Source organism: Amblyomma maculatum, chromosome 4 (genome assembly GCF_055883805.1).
Source record: "Amblyomma maculatum isolate TAMU_Amacu chromosome 4, ASM5588380v1, whole genome shotgun sequence".
In the NCBI taxonomy this organism is placed as follows: Eukaryota; Metazoa; Arthropoda; class Arachnida; order Ixodida; family Ixodidae; genus Amblyomma; species Amblyomma maculatum.
In genome coordinates this window covers 90,755,518-90,780,492 of record NC_139347.1, presented here as the reverse complement: position 1 = coordinate 90,780,492, position 24,975 = coordinate 90,755,518, and the positions used below count along the sequence as shown (strand labels likewise).

Below are 24,975 nucleotides of genomic sequence, written 5' to 3'. Positions count from 1 at the left end.
TAAAGCTGGCCTAGCCGCCCTAGTTACCAGTGCTCTATCTACCAATTGCGAAACTGCCCCGGGTGTTTAAAAATTCTAAATACGACTGTCCAAGTTCGGTAAAAATCGTGTTCAGGGATAGGGGGTTTGTAGTCTAACTGCACAACCATGCACTTGGAAACTCAGTTGAAGAGATGCAGCAAGGTATATGTACTATGGTAGCGAAGGTTCCATAGACGTCCATACGTACAAAACATGGCGGCTCATGGGCTCCAGCGACCAATGAAAATTAAGGGGGGGGGGGGGGGGGGGGGGGGGGGGCATGACGTAAATGACGTCACGCATACGTTCACTTTGGCGCGAATTATAAACAAGTTTGTTTGTTTTTTTTTTAACCGCCACGTTGCATTGACGAGCCTGCATCTTTCAACGGTTGTTGTCTTTCAGCGCGCCAACCTTTGCCATCTAAAAGAACTCGAGTTTCTGTGGTTTACGCCCTTGTTTATAAGCAGTTGCTCCAACACAATGAACGAGGTTGGCGAAGGTGGCGGCATAGAAAGGCAGCAACCCTTCCAAATAGAGACTACGCATGCAAATTCATAATACAAATACTGCTGCAATTCATGCAAGTATTTTGGCCATTTACTTTGTCCCTCAGCACAGTAAGGTGCGGTCCACAATCACTGGTGCAACAGGGTAGTCGTGCCCAGTTTGCAACAGAGTGTACCAAGTGAACAATTATGGTTTTCATATTCATGGTTTATTGCATCAACCAATAAAATACAGCAACAAATCACAGCAATAAAAATGCATGTCGCAGACAGCACAAACAGTAGCGCTGTTTAAGCGGGCTAATCATCTCAATAATCACAGCCGAGGCATGGAAAAGGCTTGAAGTGCCTGTCACAAAACATCACCAGATATGAAACATGCATGTACAGAAAAAAAAAAAAAAATGCCATGAAAGTAGGTGAATCAAAATATACGTGGAGCATAGAGCACTGGGATTACTTTTCACATTTAAATTCTTCGGCAAAAAGTATACAGCAGTTTTCAAGGCAGTTCCAAGGTTGCACTAGTCCAGACAGCTTTAGCATCAACAAACGTGCTATATATAGAGAAATTTCGCAAATGGCAAAGGGAAAGAAAAGCGCATTTCACAAAGCTATGGCGCCAAAGACAGATAGCTTTTGTTGGCTGTGTCTAGATGACGCTACTATCTGCAAGGCCTAAAAAGTGCACACAAAACGAATAAAATTTACCAATTACTGTAAGAATTTCCAAATTTGCTTCATTAATTGCCAGAGTTGATTTAGGCCTTTTTATTGTAAAATATTTCGGTTCATTTTGTAAAACATCATTAAATTAAGAAAAATGAACAGATTGTTTTTTATCTAATGCAACAGATGGCGCCACCAATTTGCCCGGTGCTTTTGTCAGCGTTCGGAGTAGCGGCTCGGCTCGCGTGTGGCGCCCGTGTTGGCCGCGCCGTCGAGCATTTTTCTTGAGTGTGTGTCCGGGGGGCTGTTTTGTGTGTTTGCGTGGGGCGAAAGGAAAAGAAAGAAAAGATACGGGCGCAGTTTCACTGCCAGCTCCTGTCAAATCGTCGGCGTGAGCAATGACAGAACATCTCCGGATATGGCACGACGGAAAGTGAGCTCGATGCGGCGGTTTCCATCGCAGTGACGTACCGTGCGAATGTGTGCTACATGGCGAAAGCGTACAGCTTTCCGCGACGATACTCTCCGCGCCGACGGCTCCATGCCCCTTCGGGACGAAGCCCATGACCATTCAACGGTATAAAAAGTAAGTTATGGTTTGGGTTGGTCTGCCTGTGCGATCCCGACAATTTCGACTTACTCAAGGGCTCCGAGGCTGTCAGACGCGAGCACCTTTGCACAGTAATTAGCGCTGCGGCTGACTAGGCTGCGACGCTGCTTATATCCCATTGTAGTGCACTCCGCCGCAGCTGCTCAATCAAAACGAGATCAACCGTCACCAGTGCCTCCGGTAACGGTCACGAGTGGTGGTAATGAAGAGACAGCTAGTTCTTTAGCATCTCCTTCGCTTTGTTAACCTCAGAGCTTCATAATGTTTTTCGACCTCGGATGTCTGCACGCGCCGCTTTCATAAGGCATGGGATCTGCTGCTGGCTGCTCGGATACGTATGCGGATCAGAGAAGCCGCGCTTGCTCCGGATGCTCGAAGTCGGGAGTTCGGCCAGTGCATAGCCTGGGATGCACATCGCAGTGTCTGTGCAGGGCCGCAAAAGCTTTTTGGCGTGGTCGGATGTGCGCTATCAGATGGTTTGCTCCAACGCGAACTCTCCCACACGATAAAGCTTGCCAGCCCTGTCGCACCGCTGGGTTTGGCTCCTGCATGTATTGTACCGAGCATGGTCATTACATGAACTGTCAGATGTAATTTCAGATGATGCAGCAGTGTTGAGTATTCCGCCGTTTCCTACAGACCGATTTTCAGTGTGGGTCATTCGTGTGGCTCGTTTTGTTGTCATCACAGTAATTGACAGGTGGTATTACGCTCTCCTCCCATCAGATGCACTTTAGGAAAGCTTAGACTGCATACGTTTGCCGGCAGTAAGCTGCAGTTTGCATAAGGGACCGCCGACAGAGTTGGGATATTCGGCGACCGTCCGTTGCTCGCCGGTTATGAAGAGGAGCATAGGCGGTCGGGACGGCGAAATTGACCCACTTGGCTCTGGAGGTCGCAGAAAAGTACTCGTCTCAAAAGGCGCTTCGCCGACGAGTGTTCGTTTTTATTTTGTTTTGCGGGAGTTTTTCGCCAGTGCAATCTTCACCTCGATCTGCTCTGAGCGACCAACATTGGCAAGCTTTTTTTTTTTTTTTTTTTTTCTCGCGAACCTTGAATCCATGTCGAATACGAAGCAGCTGCTTGGAAATTTAATTTTTAAATAATTCCTGACTCTTGCGTACGTAGCGAACTACGATACCAGCACTGACTGGCGTGCGTCTTCGGTGGTCACACCCTGAGCGAATTGAGAGGGCACGTAAAGTATTACGTAATTCTTTTTGGGGCGGTCAGTGGGTACTGGCCGGCCGTCCTGCTATTGATTGCCCTGTCTAGTTCATAACGGCGGTAAAAGCGAAATGGATCTTTCGTGCGTCAGCACGCCTATGTGGTCCAGATTGGACACACGTTGCAAGCTTGAATGCCGTGTTTAGCACAGTTTTTAAACCATGCTCTGGGTCTGGTTAAGAAAAACGGGGGCTCTGAGCTAAAGCGCGTCTACCGTACCCCCTTCCCCTCTCAGCAATCCCTGCTCACCTCCGCCCTACACTACTTGAATATATCCCAATTTTCTTTTAAGTGCACTAAATACGTATATATTCACAGACGGGTCAATAAGATTCATGCGGCATATTGAGACGCGAGAGCGTTAGTTTTCGCAGCCTGCTATGCGATTTTATTATGTAAAGAAGTGATCGATATTAATTCTCGGCCGCCACAGTGGCTCAGTAGTTAAGGACGCGGGACCAAATACTGACCGCGGCGGTCGCTTTTCGATGGAGGCCAAAATCAAGACGCCCGTGTAGTACTGTGCGATGTTGGTGCATGTTAAATAACCTCACGTGGTCGAAATTTCCGGAGCCTTTAATTACGGCGTCCCTTTTTATAAATAAATAAATATGCAAACAAAATAAATCGGTGTACAGGAAAGAAAAGGCGCTGTGTCGCATTTTTTTCCGTGGGCACCTGAACGGCGCCGTAAGGGAAGGAAGGTGGCAGTGGAAGTGGAAAGAGCGAAAGAGGTGCTGAAGTGGAGGACTTCGGAGCAATTTAGAGACCACCTGGGGATCTTTAACGTGCACTGACATCGCACAGCACACGGACGCCTCTTCGTTTTTCCTCCATCGATAAGCCAGAGCTGCTTTCGGACTTTAAACTGTATTAACTAAACCAAACTATTAACTCTCGTTTGATCGTGCTTGCGACAAAATCTTTTTGGGTGGCTTAGACCTTATGGAATGTCTGAGAGCCTTCGTATTTTTTGAGGTGAAGATTTCTAGTTCAAAGGGACCCATATAATACCCTTGTAGTCAGAGAAGCGGACACTCGCCTGCCAAAGGCATGCTTGTGAATTTCCGATGCTTCCGAGGTGCCGGCGGACATTTTTTGCCGACATTGGGGTTACTGACGCTCTCGCACAGAAATCCTGCCAGCATACTCATAATTTTTTAAAGCTACGATGCTTCAATTTGGTTGACACCACCGGCGGATAATATTTTTCGAGATGGGGGTACTAACGATTTGGCGTTAACAGAACAAAATGCGATCAATGAAATTGAAGTCGGAGTAATGCGTTTGTTTTAGAGGGCGCAAATGTAACCAGCGCTCAGATAAGGAGATAACAGGGGACTTGTTTTGGGAGGCATCATGTAATGCTCTTTGCATTTCCCCCTCCGAAAGCTAAAGTGAACTATTTGAGAGGTGAGTGCGGCTGTGGGGGTGGCAGGTAAAAGGAATATATCTTCGTTTAACATACGGGCCCCGTTAAATTGTTTAAACGTTACCTCCCCTCTCTCTCTCCCTCTCGACTTTACTACATGGAGGGTTTGACTGCGATCCTTCGAAAACTCTTCCTCAGTTCGTAAGCAAACTCATATAATAACGCTCCGCTATCACCAGCTTCATCATACAAATATCTCGGCGTTCACATAACACACAATCTCTCTTTCACAACTGCAGACAATTCCGTTAAGCTCCATTTGTATAGAACGTTAATAAGGCCCAAACTAGAATATGCATGCTCAATTTCGTGTCCTAATCAAGTAACTGTTATTAACTATTTAGACCCCTATCAGAACCGCGCCGCCCGTTTTATTTTTTGTAACTTATCACGAACAGCAAGCGTATCTGCAATCAAATCAAACCTTGGTCTTCCAGTTCGTTTTCTGCGTCGCAAGTATTTTCGCTTATGCCTTTTCCACCGGATTTATTATACTAATCATATTCTCAAAGTATCAGTTACTTTTTCAATCTTATATATCCTCACGCATCGATCACAGCTTCAATGTAGGGATCTCGCACTGGAGAACCACGCTATGTTTGAATTCATTTATTCCTCGAACTGCAAATGACTGGAACCACCTCCCTGCCTTCATCACTGCCATCACCGATGTCGAAAATTTTAAGAAACCTATACTGCTAATTTTGTACGCCCCTCCTCTCTGTAAGCCCCCCGGGCATTGAGAGTCTTGAAAATAAATAAATATTGCCTCATAAAAAAAAGGGGGGCCCTATGGGGAATTCATTTCTGCAGAACCCTGCACAACCGATCAGGCTAAATGAAGTTACATTAGGCGGGGGCTCCATCTCTTCGTTCTACTATACTTTGCTCGCTTGATACGTATCAGCTGAAATTTCCATTATATGTGATTCCATATAATAAGCATGTTATACCTTTCCCCAACTCTTGAAGATGAGCCTTGGGTTTGAGCCTCCTTAGCCCCAGCACTGACCATGCTTGACTGCAGGGAAGCTGATGAGTCGCTCGCGCTTCGGCAGCGGGATAACCTCAAGCACTACACGAATCCAAACGGCTCCAAGGTCATTCTAAAGCTCGTGCACGGATTGAAGCGCAAGGCCTTCATATCTTCCTTTTAACCTTGACCCTTTAATGTTTTGCCAAAAAGGCGAAGACCTACTTTAACAGTCGCATGTCTCCTTCGGAGATACCGACTAGGGAACATATCCAGCGCGTCCGCCCTTCTGGATCTGTTCTGAACGCGGGGCAAAACACGTCTCGTTTTTGTAGCCACTGTAGGCAGTGAGTAAACGTCGGCATGGCGATCGTAAAAATAGGCCCCGCCAGTGGACACCATGCTTCCAGCATCACATTATGTTTATTCGTCGTCTTTTCTTTATTTCATCTTTACGGCTGATTGGCCTCGTTTCACGGCAGGTATCAACTGGCACACCTCTCCTGACCCGCGGCATTTTCTTCTTCGTCCAGCTTTTGTTATTTTACTTTCTTCCCGGACTCGGGAGTTCTTTTGGCACTGTACATACTGTACCGGCGCGCGGATTGCACCGTGATCAGAATTCAAAGCCGCTGGAGATGTAAGATTTTTGTTCTCCTTTAGCGCTGGCTCTCCGGCGCCCCTTGTCCCCTCCCTGTCCTCTTTTATTCTTCCTGCTTTTGCTGCTGCTGCTGCTGGCGTCGACGTTATGTAAAAGGCTCAAAAAGCGGCGGCCGTGCAAGAAGCGGATCTGCGCCCATGCGTTTAGCTCGGCGACCTTGAAAGGGACGCGTTCTCGCTTCGCTCGTCCAAGGCGAAGGAAGCGGTGTGTCCCAGCAGCAGCGTTGCGACAAGCGGACGATGCCGCAGCCACGTCCCCTCGCACCTCCGGATGTGTGTGCGGAAGTGTTAGCGGTCTCATTACAGATGCTCGTCGCGGCCGTCACGGCTCTCTCTCTCTCTCTCTTTATTCGAGCGCTGGCTGTCGTGGGGGAGAGAGGATGCGCTACAAGAAAAAGGAGCCCCAGCCTCCCCTCTCCCTCAAGCACGCATTCAATCTGCCGCAATTAATGACCCTGAAACGCAGTTTCGCGCCGCTCTCGTTTTATTTCTTGCCGCCGCAGGCCAACCCCCCCCCCCCCCCCCCCCCCCCCCCCCCTCCACCACCTTGCTTTCGTTGCGCTCTCTACGTTCCTTCGATGAAGGGAGGGATGGCGAAAGGCGCCGAGTGAGAAAGTGCAGACGACGCACTCCTCCAGCGTCTTAATTATGAGAGCGATCGGCTTTACATACTCTATGGGTGCGCGTTTCTTTAGCAGGATAAACTTTGTTTGGAGCGTCCAACGATTTCAGTAGTGGCCGACAATGGATGTGGGAGGGGGAGGGTTGAAATGAGGTTTACCAAAAGTGGTCGTATGGTGGGCGAAAAGGTGGTGGGGGTGTATGTACAGCCTTCGCCAAAAGTGTAGAGCCTATGCAGGCAGGGGGTCTGCTTCTGAACCGCGTAGTGGCGCTGGTTTAGCATTAGTGGAGTTCTTTCTCACTGGAAAGGGTAGGTCAAAAAATCTTACCATCAAGAGATTCGGAACTCTGAAATTCACTACGAGCCGCACGAAGTGGCTCAGAAGCGTATCCCCCGGACTCTACACTTTTGACAAAGACTGTATGTGTCTGCGTACATTTGCCGTCGAAATACACGCACGAGTTCGGAATGTTGCGGGATCTAGTCACAGGCCGTTATTTTTCATTTCCTTGTGGTGTTTCCACAAAGGCGACGTTTCCCGAATGGGTAAAGTCTGGAATTATTTAGATGACATATAAAATGGCGCACAATCGCCTGATAAACTCATTGAATCGTGCTTCATGGGGGGCATCGTACTTGTAACAGCTGGCACGGCGCAGATGTGCAGTTTTTTTTTTTTTTGGTTCTGTCTTGAAGTATTCATGAATAGAGCGCTCTTCGTGAAACACGTTGGATCACTATCACGTTGGATCACGTTGGATCACGAGATCACTATTTTTGGCGTCTTATGTCGAGAGTTTCTTTTTGCATCCTTGAAAGGCACAGATGCGCTCCAGCGGCCTTCGTCAAACATCATCAGCCTTGGGCAGAATATACTCAAGGCCATGCTAAAGGTCATTGGCGGTTTTTTAGATTTTGAGGTGCCGGATTTAATACTATGAAGTCATAAGCGGCAATGTACAGCAGGCTGTGTGACTGATTTTTCATCGACAAATTACCGTGATGTGAGCCACCGTCAAGACGTGCTCTAGGACTTGACGAAGGCCTCCTAAATGTAGACACTATCACTCCGGGAGCTTTGATGGCAGATAAAAACGGACAGCATGCTGATGCCCGTTTCTGTCGTCACAGTGAGAATGCCGTCTTCCGCTATGTGCATCTAGTTCGATGGAGGCGAAACGAAAAGGCGTCGTGTGCTGTGCGATGTCAGCGCACGTTAAAAATCCCCAGGTGGTCGAAATTACTCCGTAGCCCTCCACCACGGCTCCTCTTTCTCTCTTTCCACTTTCACTCCCATCTTCCTCCCTTCCCTTACGGCGCGGTTGCGGTGTCCACGGAAAAACAAGTGAGACAGTTACCGCGCCTTTCCCTTCCTATAAATAAATCAGTTAAATCTAGTTTTCGTCTCTGCCACGACGGCCGTGAAACTCATCGCCAGGGGCAATGTTCTAGCGGTAGATGGAAGGCGCTCCAGAAGTGGGACGGGTGTCTTCCGAAACCCTTTTTGTGTGTGCATGCTATCGGACTGTGTGGAGTGGTAGAAGAACACCGGCATTTCCTGTATGATATAGGCTGCAAAAAGAGACATTCCTTTACTGCGCTCTGAAGGGGCGACTTCTTGCCCGTCGAGGGGTTGCACACGAGAGATATGACATACATCACCGCTCATGCTTGTCGTTCTTCAGCGATCGTCGTATCTTGCGTGCTGCCGAGCGGTCGGGTGACACTAACCAGCCCATGCTTGCTCCGCCATCACCATTTATTTGTTTGTACGTCATTGCGTCGTTGCTAGCTGCTGCTGCTGCGGTTGATTCTCAGCAGGAGGGGAAGGCATCTTTCGCGTGAGCGTAACAGCTCGTTCTGTCGAAAAGCCGTCGCCGCTTTCGGCTCGGCCTTTGTCGGAAGGGTTTTAACATCTCAGGAAAAAATTGGAAGTTGTCGGAGTGGAGGCCTGTATATGAGGCGGTATCTCTTCCCTTGCGACGCGGGTCACGTGTCTGCTGGGAACTGCGGCAGATATTGCGGCTTTCCTTTTAATAAATCCATTTGGAATTTTAACAAAAAAAGATTTAAAAAAAAGTACAACAGAATGAAAAGACTGCGTTAAAGACCCTATCACGAGCGTTACCCGAATTTCTGTTCTTTTGATTCCGCCTGGATGTATTTGGCATAACCATAAACAGAACCATTTCGTGCGCTTGCCTTCCACACGGGTCAGCGTGTGGTGACGGTCGGTGACCTCTGGCAGCTGTTCGACCGCGGAGCCGAGTGTTGCCTGAGTTACACTATCTAGGTTGGAGGGTAGAAAGAGCCCCGTGTGATAAGATTACTTCCTGGACGGGCCCGCCGAGTGACGTCACGATTCTTATCGTTCGCCCGTTTGAAGTCTCGAATGTCGAACTGATGCACGGTGATGGCGTCATCCGCGAGCTGTGGAGACGAATCCGCCGGTCTGCCCGTCATTGTTCTTGCATAGCTCCCTACGTTTTTGTCTGTTTTGTTTTATGTGTGCTTTCTTTAGTCCTGGCAGTCCCGCGGAACTTATACGAACCGGTGCTTGATATGGGGTCCGAATTGCATTCAGTACTGTGGTACAGTGGTTACGGCGCTCGACTACTGTTCCCAAGGATGCGGAATCGAATCCCGGCCTCGGCGGCCGCTTTTCGATGGAGGCGAAAAGCAAGGCGCCCGTGTGCTGTGCGATGTCAGTGCACGTTAAAGAATCCCAGGTGGTCGAAATTTCCGGAGTCCTCCACTACGGCGTCTCTCATAGCCGGAGTCGCTTTGGGACGTTAAACCCCACAAACCAACAAACCAACCACTAATTACTGTCTCGTCGATAAGTGTGCATGATCTAATCGTAAACACAAGCTGTTCGCAGCACTATGAGAGGTACAGGCAATTCGAGCCAATCAGGATGACGCGCATGTGTTCGACACGGGTTCGATCCCGGCCGCAGCGGTCGCTTTTCCAGGGATGGTTTCCCAGGCAGCCAAACCTCGGCCCAATATAGTATATGCGTGTTGGTCGTGTAGTTGTCCTAAAAGGGGCCGGACTCCGCCTACACGGTACCAGTATTGGGTCGGCGGTTTGTGATGCCTGGCTTTGGTCAATGAGGTTTAACGTCCCAAAGAGACATCGGGCCATGAAAGACGCAGTAGTGGAGGGGGCTCCGGAAATTTCGGCCACCTGGGGTTCTTTAACGTGCACCAACATCGCACAGCATACGGGCGCCTTGCTTTTCGCCCCCATCGAAAAGTTGCCGGCGCGGCCGGTTTAGATCCCGCATCCTTGGGCACAGAAGACGAGCGCCCCAAACACTGCACCACCGCGGCGGGATAGAGGCGACGCGCAATGCGTCCGTGTACTCTGCGATGTCAATGCACGCTGTTAAAAAAACTGCAGGTGGTCGAAATTTCCGGAGCCCTCCACTGCGGCGTCACAGCCGTATTATCTCCCGAGTGTTGCTGTGAATGGTGGAAACGCGTAACGTTCCAAGCACGAGACTCCGGTTGTGTTTGTGGATAGAGTCTGGAGGGTGTTTGCTTTAACTAAATTAATGCGCCGATATAGATAGTGTTCTGCAATTAGTTCTTCGTAAATAACTATTGCAACTGATTTGTTGGGGTATGTTGAGTATTTTATTGCAAATGGGAGGATTACTCATGTGGTAAAAAAAAAAAAGAACCCAAAATATTCGTCGAAAGTTCGTCTGGTCAGGCGTGGTACTGAACAAAAATTCACTGACCATGTCAAGGAAACAAGTTTCGATGTTTCGGAGCCCTTACGGGTTCCTTGTTCACTGAGATGGCCAAGGCTAGGTCGTCGTTTAAGTATGTAGCAAGTGACCTATTAGCCTAGGTAGACTGCCGGCAGATTTCCGTTTGTCCTATTCATTGTGTTATTGGTTTTCTGCATAAAGAGTGATTCTAGTATATATATAGAAGCCTCGATGACATGTTTTTCTCCTTAGCTGTGACGGTGGCGTTGTCTCAGTCGATGTTATGACGATGTGTTCCGACGTGTTCGGCAACAGCGTTCGGTGCATGTTTGACATTCGCCACCTCACGCTTGTGCTCTTGCATGCATCTAGACAACTTTCCAGTTTCGCCGATGTAAACATCGCTGCAGCAGTTCACTGTAGCTGCAGTCCGCGTATGGCATTCTGTATACCACTTCTGGATACATGTCATCGGGCAAGCGATCCTTCACGTTTATTTATCAACTTGTTGCGAAGCTTGCTTGAAGGGACACGTGCCACACGTAGATCATATTTTGAACACGCACGCACTATAGTGCTTCGCTCACGCTTGGGACGTAGTACGGAATCGCTTCCCGAGCTTTGAATGTACGCTTACCTACTCTTGGGACTCGAATACTACACTTCTCGGCCCGTGCCAAGAAACGTCCGGGATGTCCGTGCCCGACCAGTTCACGGTGGCAGCTCGTTCTAGACCTTTGCATCGGGCGAGGAGGATGTCAAAACGCCTCCTCTCTGGACTGTTGCAAACCGGTTCCGCTGCCGCTTCCACCGTGCTGACGTCAGGCGCACGCAACAGCCCGGCGAGCAATATGGCGACGCCCAGGAGGCCCTCGTTGCAAAGGTCGTGTCATCAAGGACGATGAGACTGACATCTAGTGGTGGTGGTGGAAAACATTTGTATCAGATACAAATACAGGAGGTTACTCCAGATAACGGTCGGTGTGAGTAGGCTTCCTGTACACTGTAGAACGACGGGCCAGTACGTCCAACAAAGGCAGACAGCCGTCCTTCTCCAATTCAGCGGTATGTGCCGGTCTTGAAAATTCAAGCAGTCCAGAAATCGTTGCACGTCCCGCCTTTTGATGATGCAGAAGCAGTCATCCACGTACCGATGGAACACTTTCGCTTTCGGTCAAAATGATTGAAGTGCTGTCTTCTAGCACTACGTTCACGGTAGCACTAAGTTTGCATGTCAAGAAAGCGCTGAAACTGGCTTTTTGATACGGTCAGTGACCTTTTGTTCAATAACAACGCAGGTAGCCCCGAAACATTACAGCAGTGTTACGCTTTTGTTTATATTCGGGCGTTATTTGGATGTCTTTAATGGCGTTTATTTTAACGTTTAAGCAGTCTTCTATATAAGCGTTATTGTAATGTTCCAATAAACGTTCAAATATATTGTCACGACTCAAGCTTGATTCGTGACAATATAACTGTAACAATATTGAAAATGATAAAGCAACTCTGCACGAGCATGTATAGGCCACAACTCGCGAGGGTACACAACATGAACGCTTTGCAAAGACCACAATACAGCACAACTCTACACCCGCCTCTGAACAAGCAGCAGAGAAGGTTTTATATCAATCACTGAGGGGTGTCTCATGAGTGATAGTGGCGCATGAATAATAAGCAAAGCACCCTAAAAAATTAATAGGGCTATGCACACTATGGCAGGCATCATCCCAAAGAAATAGTTGTAAAGAAGTGTTATTAAAAAAAAAAAAAAAAAGAAAACGTTTCATAGAAAAAGAAAGGTTCAAAAGGGCTGGGACTCAGTGCTTGAAATATATTTTCTATGTTGTCGTATAATTGTGATTCAAAGATTTTTGAACATGTAGAAGATTGTATTACAACAATTATTTTTTTTTGACAATAAAAGAATATTTAAATTACAACATAACACATTATTTAACGTCATAATAACATTCGCAAGTCAAAATTAGTATAATGTTAGTTTTGAATGTTCTCTATTTTTTTTTGTGTCACAAAAAGTTAGGTAACCTTCAGGTAACTTACGTAATACATTTATAACATCATTCTAATTTTCGGTGATACCTGAGAAGTGCACGGTCACAGCTTCTCAGGGCTCCCATGCATATCAGCCTATTATGGGCAGGGGTTGCTTCAAGCTGCCATGCCTGTATATGGGTATATTGCATATGCATTCTCCCACATCTCACCCATCATGATCTTCTTTCTTCTTCCCTTCCCCTTCCCCAGGGTAGAGTAGCAGGCCAGAATTTAAACATTCCGGCAACCTCTCTGCCTTTCCTTTCAATAAATCCATCTATCTATCGCGCTGGGCACTAACTCCAACAATATGCCGTATTTCACAACGGTCACATCAGAAACCTGTCACAAATATGTCTCAAAGCAATCACTTAGCTTCTTTTTGTCGATTTTGACTGGCGGACGTATAGACCGATAAGAGCGCAGCTAATTTGCGCAATTCGGCTGCAGCTGGAATTCCTGCACGAGCTTGCCTTCTCAAGCTTTCTCTCCTGTTTTGTCTTCCGGAGCCGGGTAGCCGCTATAGTGCGATACTTAAAAAAAAAAAAAAAAAAGTTAGTTGTAGTTTAGCTCTGGTTAACCCTAGTTGAATTGCGAAAGCTTCTTTTGCCTCCAACATTATTCCCCTATCACGCCCCATCAGTGTAAGGAGCTATATTATTGGGGACACTTAAGCTCATCCTTTAAGAGCATGACGCGAGAGCGTAAGTTACCAACCCACATATAAAGTCACGCTTCAACCAAGCCGTATGGACGTGCCTGCGTGTCGTAGGGGTAACGAGAATGCAAACGGTTCTGGCAGGCTGATTCTGATATCACCCTCCCATATGAAAGGAGCGATCCGAGTTGGCAGCTCCTGCCCGTGGCACAGGGGTAACGTGAATTCAAATGTCGTGGCAGGCAGATTTTTTTATGAGGAGACCACGCCTCTTCACCCGAGGTCTCGCTTTGGCTGCCGTAGTGTTGCTTAAAAAAAAAAAAAAAAAAAAAAAAATGGCCAGGTGTAATTTTGAAGCCTTCGTGCATTGCTTTCAATTCTTTCCTTTTTTTTTTTTTTTTTCATTCAACCGTAATCGTTTTGTGTAGACGTGCAGCGTTTCACATCGGCGTTTTGACGGAACGAAAGGGAGAGCCGTCCATCGTGTATCGAGGCGTCGCTCTAATCTTCTGAAGTACCATATCCGTGAGTGGGCTGCGTACGTCTCCCCGGCTCTGTATATGAATCAGTGAATGAGTCGTGCATGTGCCTACGTATGGAGTCGTGTATTGGAAAACGTGCAGTTATCCCGTTCAGATCATCAGCACCGTGCAGTGTCTCCTTTGGCCTGGCGCTTCGCTATTCTGCTCGTGCTTCGACGTTTTGCATATTTCAAAGAGCGAAATTCAGAGAAACTCCTCTGAAGAGAGAAGATCCTGTTAGCGGTGCGGTTAAATTCGTGGGAACTAATGGTCGAGACGGTTTAAATAGCCGGATCCGCGTGTCATGTCTCGTGCAATATCGACTCGCTGGACAGTTGAACAACGTACGAAGCAGCGCAGGTGAGTCTGCCTTTGACTGGACTAATACCGTCCCACCACAATTGAGTGATGGGGCCTTAAAAACTGTGGCGCTCGGTATACAGACTAAAACGCACCGGTGGCGCCCGAGATACGGTTTGTGCTTTATAGCAACCGAGTATGCTGTGGAAAAACGCCCTACCACCCTTTCAAACTGAAAAAAAGAAAAAAAAAATCGGTATATCCCGCCGCGGTGCCTCAGTGGCTACGGCGCTAGACTGCTGAACCTGCAGAGGCAAGTTCTACTCCCGGTCGCGGCGGCTGCATTTCGTTGGAGACGAAAATCAAGTGACCGTGTGCTGTGCGATGTCAGTGCACGTTAAATAACCAAGGGTGGTCAAAATTTCCTGACCTCTCCACTACGGCTTCCCTCGTAGCCCGAGTTGCACTGGGGCGTTAAACTTCACAAACCAACTGTACAAACCAGCATTTGGGCTCGGAACAGGAACATAGACGAGGGCTTAATCTTTGTCGTTTTGTTGCTTTTCTTAGTCGTTGCTGAAATTTTATCTGAGAACTGAATACCATCTGAATACCAAAGTCGCTCAGCGCACTTCTACGTCCTGCACAAACCTGGATTGTGCTGCTGTGCGTGCCCGTTCCGACTCCGCACTTTTGTGTGTCGTGGGCAGAGAATCGCGGGCCGTGATCGAGAGCGCGTGACAACTCCTGCTCATTTGGTTACTAGATTTGCCCACAAGTAGGTGTCTTAACAACACACACACACACACACACACACACACACACACACACACACACACACACACACACACACACACACACACACACACACACACACACACACACACACACACACACACACACACACACACACACACACACACACACACACACACACACACACACACACACACACACACACACACGCACGCACGCACACACACGCACGCACGCGCGCGCGCGCGCGCGCGCACACACACACACACACACACACACACACACACACACACACACACACACACACACACACACACACACACACACACACACACACACACACACACACACACACACACACACACACACACACACACACACACACACCTTTCCTTTCCTTTCCTGCGAACCAATTGGCCGTTCTAAAGTGCTAGCGGGAACGATGGTAAGGCCCCTGCCTATTCTTCCCTCTCGAATTTGTGGCAGGAATAAGATGATGCAGCTCGTCGTTGAGATGTGTACTCAAAGGTGGCATCGTTTTGGTGCGAGGTGTTCTTTCGTCTCCATTAGGCATACCCGAATATACAGCGGTCAAGCCACGTATGTATGTGTATCCCGCACTTCGCTTCCAGTAATTTTAGAAAACGGCTAGAGTTATGCCAGTGTAATGAACGCGGCTGCTACCATCCCTCATCGCCCGAGTCTCCTTTTGTACGGAGTCGGTCGTCACAAGGCGCCATCAGGCCTTCTTTAGTGCTAGCAGCTTCCCAACTCGCTTCCCCCCCCCCCCCCCCCCTGTGAATCAGCCCGCGCAGTGTTGAAACGCCGCGAGGCCCACGTGGCGCGCGTGTCGCAACACGACCGACGATACGCCGTCTCGCATTCGGACGTCGCAAGCGCTGCGAAGCGTCTCCTAGTGGTGTCATCGTCGTGCTCTGTGACTGGCGCCGTGTGCCTAAGGAGCTGCACTACTGTTTGGCTTCGTCGAGGTGTCCGGATTCCCCGACGGGCCGTCGACGCAGCCTGATGCCGTGGCACCACTCTTCACTCCCCGCCATCACTCAGTGGCCATTGGGCACGTATTTCGGGGGCGGCGAAGCGCAATACGCGGCATGCGCCTGTTTACTGTGGGGTTTATGTTGACTTCAAATGACCCCAGGTGGTCGCAGTTTATCTGGAGCCCTGCACTACGTTCGTATCCTAAACTGCCTACTTCGTCATTTCTCTCACGGCATGGTTGAGGTCCAGGTTACTGCTCCCACTACTCGGAACCCAGTCTCAGTCGGCCGCCGAGAATAAGAGACAGATACTGTGCCTTCTTTCCTTTCTTTTCCCAATTTAAGGTTTCCGTGTCCATTTGAACTGAAGGAAGGGCAAGCATCGGTTTTGCATCGATGGGGCATGTTGGTGTGACTGGAAATTCAAGCACACGACGGAACGGGAGGAAGAGAGACGACACGATAAGCGACACTAACAATAATGCGCCAGTTAGTAACGCTCGTATCGTCTCTCTTCCTCCCGCCAAATCCGCTGCGTACGATCCAGCGTCGTTGCTTGAAGATAACGTAACATAAAATGGCTGAAACTACCGTGACCACGGTGTATATTGATTGATTGATTGATGGATTGATTGATTGATTGATTGATTGATTGATTGATTGATTGATTGTCACCATCAGTTTTCTACTGGCCCTTTTCGCTGTCATCAAGGCAAGTAAGAGACTTCTCTGTGCATATGCAGCTCATGCCATGCCTTCACTGGAGGCGTTGTATGTGTAGGTCGATCCTCCTCCGGCTCCGCCAGACTGTGACATTAAAAAAAAAAAAGCTTTAGCTTGGCTACAGTGAATTATAGCTCGTCTAAGCACGGATATTAGCGCTTTTCGATCGAAGTGAAAAGCAAGGCGCCCGTGTGCTGTGCGATGTCAGTGCACGTTAAAGAACCCCAGGTGGTCGAAATTTCCGGAGTCCTCCACTACGGCGCATCTCATAGCCTGAGTCGCTTTGGGACGTTAAACTCCACAAACCAAACCAAATCACGCAGAATCGCGTTTAGCACCCATTTAGCAAAGTGTTGCTTCTTTTATTTTTGCTCTGCCGCCTGTTACCATGTTCAACTCTTAATTTCAATAGAATTAAGGCTTTGATATAGTGTGGAAAAATTAGCAGCGTACACGAGAAGAAACCGGGTACCGCAGTGGCGCACATTTTTTGTATTTTCTGTTCAAAATGAATACTGCCTTGCGGCCACAAATCTCAAAGCGTAAGATACATTAAAAAAGCAGTAACAAAAGTGAGGCTGTACCGAGTTTCAACAATGTAAGGCATACAGCTCGATCAGAATAGGCATCCGTCTAGGTCTGTCGCTTTGGACAGCGTAGACTGCTTTCGGATAAGCCACGAAACGCTCCCTCGCTGAGCGAACATGCACATCGGCGTGTCAGAGGCGTTTATATTGGTGAGGGCCTGAGACAACTAGATGACGGCATGTTTATAAACGCCTTAATTCTGATCCCAATACAAATCAGAAGTCATTGACACCCTAGATGGACTGTTGGAGGCTGGCAAAATTACAGATAAAATAGTGAACTCGCTGATTCCTCTCAATCCAATTGCTGGTGGATTTTACTTATTACCAAAAATTCATAAGAACAACAACCCAGGGCAACCTATAGTCTCTGGTGTTTGGAATTCGGTCACACTGAAAATCTCTCGTGTTATGTTGACTCCCTCAAGTTCCTGCCAAATTCTCTTCTTTCAATAAGGATACCACTCATTTCCTAGCTATCAATGATCTTAATATCCCACCTTGCTCGCTTCTTGTTATCTTAGATGTCACTTCACTTTATATACCGCATAGCGATGACATTCAGTCCGTAATGAACGCTTATGATGAATACTGCCCTCATAAACCAGTTGATAGTTCGACATTAGGTACTCTCTTGAGGCTCATACCTGAGCTTAACAATTTCGAATGTAATGACACCCACTGCGTTCAAATTAGTAGTTCTTCAATAGGTACCAAAATAGGTCCTAATTATGCTAATATCTTCATGGGGTGCCTTGAAACAGAGTTCCTTGATATTCGTCCGTTAAAACCGGTCTTTTACAGACGCTTTATTGATGATATTGTTACGTGGCGGCAAGCCGATTAAAACAGGAGAACAGAGAGATGACGTTCGATGAGGTTTTAATAAAATGTTAGCGGGCCTAGCGCGCGAGCGCTCCTGCCCGCGCCACTGCCCGCTTCTTCTTCTTTGCTCGTCCGTAACAATATTTTTATAATCTGGCAGCACGGCGAGCAACAACTCCTTGCGTTTATTGCAGATTTCAATAATTTTCATCCATAAGTCTCTTTCATGCACTCGTACTCGGCTTAAACTATTAGTTTTCTTGATGTCACACTGTCGCTTAACGGTGAAAAACTAACTACTTGCCTTTATAGGAAACCTACTGACTGCCAACAGTATCTTCACTTTAACGGCAACCATGTAAAGCAGTGCAAAACCAGTATTCCACCAGTCAGGCCGTTCGTTTTAAAAGGATATGTTCCAAACCATTTGGCTTCTACGGGAATTGTGTAGAACTTCGACGCGTTCTAGCTAAACAAAAACATCCCGCGAAATTTATCGACGATGCCGTTAATCGTGCAGACGCACTTGACCGCGAGTCGTTACTGTATTCAACAAACGATCCTGTCTCGAAACAGCAAACTAACTTAGTTTTAACCTACTCAGCCTCTCTCCCTAACGTAATAGGTATTCTAAGGAGACATCACAACATCCTGATGCAAAGTGACCGCCTGAAAGACATCTTCCGGGAACCGCCCCGAGCTGTACTCAGACGTGCTAAAACTTTGCGTGATATTTTTACTTCTTCGAGAACCACCCGTCCCGATTTTATTATGTGCACCACATGCGGGGCGCATTCCTTTTTTCCCACGGAATTTGATGTGATGCGCTCCGTCCTCATAGGCATTGATTTGCGCCGCCCTCATTCCTGTTGCCCGTGGCTGCCAAAAGCGTTCCTTCAGCCAGCGTTCCTTCAGCCAGCGGTCGTTTCTTCGCGTCTCCTGTTACGCGGTCTTTGGCAGGCGTCCAAGCCGCACGCGTATATACCTTGGGTCTTTTTTTCGCTGCCTTGGATAAACTCGCATATTTTTCGGAGTCTCTCGGAAGAGGCCGTGGGAAGGAACAAAAATAAAATATTGACAGTGTCACCCTACACCGTCATCGCTGCACGCGCCTGCGTCGCCTGCGCTGCATCGACGTAGTGCCTGCAAGGGTGCCTGCGCGCTAGAGAAAGGATTCTCTACTGACACTCACCCCCTTCGCACTGCTGTGGTCTTTACCGTCATCGGAACCTTCACTGTGCCAGCCGCAACACTGAGGTCTCCTCAATTCCTGAACACTACCGTCATTGCCCCGAAGGGCTCATTAGTCCCGCAGTGGCCCCATCCCGTCCCGCCATCGCGGGCTCGGTATCCTCCTTTGATGGTTGCAGCGGCAGCAGGCTGCGTCAGTGCCACAAGGGTCGACCTCGATGCACACTCCCTGATTTGACGCCTACATGGGCTTCCTGATGCCGGAGCGGAACTATAGCTCCCGTATTCGCCCTGTTTGTCCTTCGGTGCATAGTCCCCGTGAGTCTGCGGTCGCAAGTGGACAGCGTGCCGCATCTCGACGCGGAAGTGGGCGCGCCCCAGTTGAGGAAGCTGGGCAGTTTTCGAACGGCGCAGTGGAGGATGCGTGCGAAGGTCTGTGGTGACCCGCCGTTATTCCGGCGTGCATATATATACGGACGCGCCGTAAAACAAGTAAACGAGTTATTGACTGTCCGGTGACCTTGCACCCGCTTGAAAAACGACGGGGGAAGTTGAGAGAGAAAAAAGAAAAGAAAAGAACGAGTATATTCACGAGGGCGTTCGGAGCGTCGAAGGGCACAGCGGCTGCGCTGTTTGGTCAGTCCGGCCGAGACTCTTGGAGCGGCCGCATCGCGCTCCCGTTGTTTGCGTGCCAGCAGCGCGAGAAAACAAACAGGCCTCGCTCGCGAAAGGTGGGCCGGCGATTCTGGCGGAAGAACTGTTTGGCCGCCATAGCGCTCGCGCGGCCTAATTATTCTTGTCTGCCTGCTGGACGCCGGCGCCGTGTATTCGGTAGTGCGTGCCCACACAAACATCGCCCGACATAGGCTGCGGACGCTTGCTGCTTAGGATGCAGCAACGTCCCACTCTCGCGATAGCATTTCCTCTTTTTTATTTGTTTTATTACTTTTAGCCTCTCTGAAAATAGTACGACGTCGGCACGCCATTTTACTTTTTGTTTCCTTTTTTTTCTTTTTTTTCGAGCGCCGGGAAATCAGGTTCAACATTTAGATCGCTGTCCGTTATCGGCAGTGGTATCGAAGGGGAACGACAGAGCTTCTGCATATCGCTGCCCCCACTTCGGAATTGCGGAAGGTCTCTGAGGTGAAACTTTGTATGTTTCTTGGACCCACCCTTCATGGTCCAGGCGTTTTAAGGGCCACAGAGGACATTCTTTGCGCTTTTATTGTGGTGAGTAAAAATTGATTGTCTGGCTCGTCATTGCCGTTTATCGGTGAGAAAATTGGATTTCAAAAAATTCCCGCCATTCGGTGCCAACCTGTGACGTCTTTTACGAATCCACCGTCTTCAACTGAGTGGTGGTGTAACATGGCCTCCGGGATTCTCAGTACGATGTCGATGCACGCTTTTTGTTGGCGACAAGTTTTGTTGTTTTGTTGCTTTTCGGTCTTTTCGAGCAAAGCTGCGTTTCTGTTGAGAGTGGTACCTCCCACTCTCCCGATAGACACGGGCTTCTGCTGCTAAGCGTCCATTCTAAAGGACCCAACTGTTCGAAGGTATGGTCTAGGAGCGTTCGCGAATTAATAAGAGTTCCTTCGCACGGTAGATGCCAACGTGCTTGAACTGCTGAGGCATCGAAGCGGGCGAGTGGTTTAGCATGCTTTTCGCCACGGCTGCGAGGGTTCTGTACGTCTGAAAGGGGCTTTGCGCTGCGGCGATCGCTCGGTGCTCCTGCGGCTGTCCTTCGAACGGGCCCGGGCTCTTCAAGTTCAGTGCACCCCGCAAATTGTGCATGCAACGGCTGAGTAGTTCACCCATGGTGAAACAGTTACTGAGCATTTCCTTTCATCGCTACCTATAACGGGACCTGGAAATTAAACCTCCCTCGCGGATAGCGGATCGGAACAACGTCCTAACAAAATTTCGCTTCGCGAGCCGTGGCGAGAGTCATCCCTTCCGAGTGCAATCTACGTGTACGGCGTTACGCTGCGCGATTTCAGTGTACGAAGTTTTACCGCCGTGGCCCGACAGCGCTATGCAGCTGGTATGCTATACGCGCGGCTATAAACGTTTGCCCCGCGTCCCTTTCCTTTTTTTCGCGTTTTGACAGAGAGCGATGCATGTTACAAGAAGGGAACGATGGAGCCAACGAGTGCACTCCTCCCAGAGCACACGCGGGCTCCTTTTGCTGCTGTTACCACTGCCACTCCATTCGGCTCGCGACAGAAAGATACAACGGAGTGGTGTGTCGCGCGCGCCTCGAGGGTCTGCAGACGCGTGTGTATGAGGGGACGCGGCGTAGAAGAACGCTAATCGGTCCTCCCTGACGCTTTCTTCCTCGTTCAACAAAACTGTACATCTGGGGCAGCCCCTTCTCCGCGTGACAGAAGGGATATGGCCAGAGGGAGGAACAGATGTGAGCGCCGGACTAATTTTCCATCATCATCCCGTTGGGGCGAAAAAGAAATACTGCGAAGCTGCCCGTCTGAGGGATGGAAGGGTCGCGTGCATTCGACCGTGATTTCCTCTATACTCGTGTCTGCGCTCTGATGACCTGGCACACGCAGCCTGGGGCCTGGGCTCGGACGCCGCGCCGGCACCATGCCGCCCGACACGCGCCAGGTGCGGCCGTCGCGGTGACGTCATCTGTTGAGGCAACCTCGAGTCCCCCGGCTGGATAGAGTATTAGTTTTGTTCGTTGACCGCGCGGCGCAAATTGTGGCCTCTTCGATTGATGGCTGGCAGTGCCGAGATGGCGCCCGATTCCCCATGCATGTTGCTTCGCCGCGAACATACGAAAGCGGTCGACCGATAATCTGTATTAAAAAGCCTTTAATGACTCATACTCGCGGCCGGGAACACCCTGTCCATCCAGCCACGAGAAGTGTCACACTTCTTCGCGAGATTTTGCGGGGTACCGCGAAATTTTGACGTCATCACCTAGCGACGTCATCGGCCAGTCTACCGGTCGGAAGATAGTTAAATATAAATACATAAATCCTGTCTTTACCGGGACCCGAACCTCCATCCCATGGATCCCCAGCCGAGCGCTTTAACCAACTGCGCCACGCCCGGGATCGTACGTGAATCATAATTCTCCTTGTCTATCGTGAGGATGATAGTAGCGATGACAATGACGCTGCACTTGGTGATAATGACAATGATGACATTAATGATAATGACAGTGCATTTAGTTGATAATGAGAGCGCTTAGGCTTTGGCATTTCTGCAGTGTAGATTCCACAGTACTCTCGGAATATTCTTACTCTATTCTACTATGGACTTTCTTCGTAATGCATTTGGTTTCATGGAGTCATTTGCAAAGGGCACAGACTGTAACGTTGCGGAAGCCAGGCATATTTGGGACGCAAAGTCAACGCAACATCGGTTGCTTTCATCGCACATCGGCTTGGAGTCGCCTGTTGGCGTACACGGGACCATAGTTGCCGTTCGTTCGCCCAAGAAAAGGCGAAAAATCACAAGGAAGGTTTCTTTTATTATCATCAGTTTGGGGCCTACGTTGCATTACGTGTTGCGTTACGCATGGAAGCAGTTGATGCTCTCCGAGGTAGTGCGGCAGAGCATGATAACCAATGACTGCTGCGCCACTCATCGATGTGGTGCGCCACGCCACCTACGTTGTTGGCAGATGTTGGTCGACTCCGAGGTCATCAATCAAGGACGCGGCCACCGTAATCGGGCAAGGCCAGCTAGATAGGTGGCGTTGGATCGAGCCATACGTCGTCTCGTCATCCGCTCTCTTCCGCCGCGCTGCCTCTAGGTTGCCTTCAGAACTTCTGTGTCAGCGGGGTTGGCTGCACTTTCTCACGAGTCGTTGAACGCTGAGATGGCTCCGTCCTCGCACAATTTTAAGCAGACATTCTGTGGGCCGTCCTCGACTATATACATTCAGATTTCTGTAAGGGAGCCGACCACGCTGGCTCAGACTGCATTGAGCAGACAGCGCATCTGTCGAAGTGGAAACGGCATGTCTGAGCAAGGCCCGCATGTGTGGTTGCACGTGCAGCTCCAATGCAGAGAGAGCGTATTTACGCCGTTCACTGTTACTAGCATATGTTCGATAAAAATCGCCTGGCCCGTTAACCGCACAGCTGCACAGTGGAAGCGCTCGGTTAAGAAAATAAAAAAGACTGTCCTGTTGCTCTCTCTACTATCACATCCTATTATATTCTGCGGTGACTCCAGCGTCAGAGATGGGAATGCTGTCTGGTTACATGGTTAACAAGCACTCCTGTGCGAAGGTCGTCGCTTGGGCTGCAGCGACAAGCTTCGATTGCGCTTCCACAGGCGCTCCATAGAGACGGCCACGTGACAGCTGCCTCGCATGTGTGCATATGTATACAGCGAGATATATACATAGCGCGAAGGACGCGGCGCCACTTCTCTCACGTCGGTCGACATTAAAGGAGACGATCCGCTCGACGCTGCTTTCGTCCCCACAGACACGGAGCCGAGTGGCGAGGCAGTGATACACTAGTGGAGGGGAGGCGACGTGGCTCTGCGCCACGTGTGTCGACGAGCTACCCGCTCCTAAATGTATTCCCGTAACGTTACGTCGTTCCGTGCTCTTTGCAGGTGGTCGTAAAAACAACGGCGACGGTATAGCAAACATAGGAAGACGATACGAACGCTGGCTTCCTAGTTTCCACCGTCGACCCGTTCAAGTACGTGCCGTTATGGCGCGGTTGCGGCAGAGGCACTCGTGCGATCGTCAGAACTGAGCTAGCCGTGCTTGTACCCAACTTGTGATTGGCCTGCCACATTTTGACGTCACAATGTCCTGGCACAGGTAATTCAAACGGTGCTTTCACACGGTATCGTCGGTATGGCCAGTTTAAACACCTTATATGACTTAGTGCAAACTACTGATTCATGCGGTCAAACTCAACTAAGAATGTTGCGGTTTGCATATGCCAAGCATAGACGAAAAAAAAATCGTGGGAGCGGATCGGAGCAGCCGTACCCAACAATCCCTCGTAGGAAGCGAGCACTGAACGTCGTAGCTATCTATCGCTGCTTTGTCTTTATTGCATCTATTTCTCTCTCTCTCTCTCTCTCTCTCTCTCTCTCTCTCTCTCTCTCTCTCTCTCTCTCTCTCTCTCACACACACACACACACACACACACACACACACACACACACACACACACACACACGCACGCACGCACACACGCACACACACACACACAGAGAGAGAGAGAGAGAGAGTTTGCTCTTCGGTCAATTGAATTTGTGTGGTTCGTTGCTGTGAGACACAATTCGTCACTAATTAAATCAATGCTTCTATTGATTGACTTCGCGACCGCGGCGCCGTACACATGGGGCTTGCCGTTGCCTCGGCGTCGACGCAGCATCGGAGGCGATTTTACTCTAAGTCAGGGTCAAAGGTCAAGTCATGGTAGGGTCATGACTGACCTTAGCCATGAATACCACGTGCAGGCGCAATGTCATGCCTGTGCTTGTCTGTTATAGCGTTGCTATGCGTGGCCATGCATGCTCCACATACAAGAAGACATTTTAAGCAATACCTTCTACAGACCCTTCGGTCGGAAAGACGTCGGCAGCGTCGTCACTGCGTGTCGGAAATAATCGGCAGCTGTGCAAAAAAAAGAAAAAGCATATCATGGTTATTTGGGGTTCTAGCTAGTGAGTGATGATTGATTTGTGTGGGATAGGCGTGCGTTCTGACAATTTTTAACACCCTTCTTTATTCTTAATTTGAAGAAATGAAAAATAGAAAAAGTGTGTTCAAAGTTGTCGGGACGCTCAAGATGAAAAGCCAATGCTTGATGATGCTAATTAAAAACAATTAAAGTGCCTAATTGATCAATAAATGAATTGCAATAATTAAAAAAAAGGAAATTGCGTTTAGAGGTGCCCAACTGCTCAGAATAGA

The 24,975-nt window shown here is 49.0% G+C and overlaps 1 protein-coding gene across 1 annotated transcript in view; it reads left to right on the top strand.

Annotated features, from left to right (window-relative positions):
• Window positions 1-1,420: 1,420 nt before the first annotated feature.
• Window positions 1,421-24,975, top strand: part of LOC146191639 (uncharacterized) — a 79,254-nt gene continuing 55,699 nt past the window's right edge. The window contains exon 1 of the mRNA XM_084602159.1: window positions 1,421-1,785. The gene's annotated coding sequence lies outside the window, so the exon portion shown is untranslated. The remainder of the gene's footprint in view (window positions 1,786-24,975) is intronic.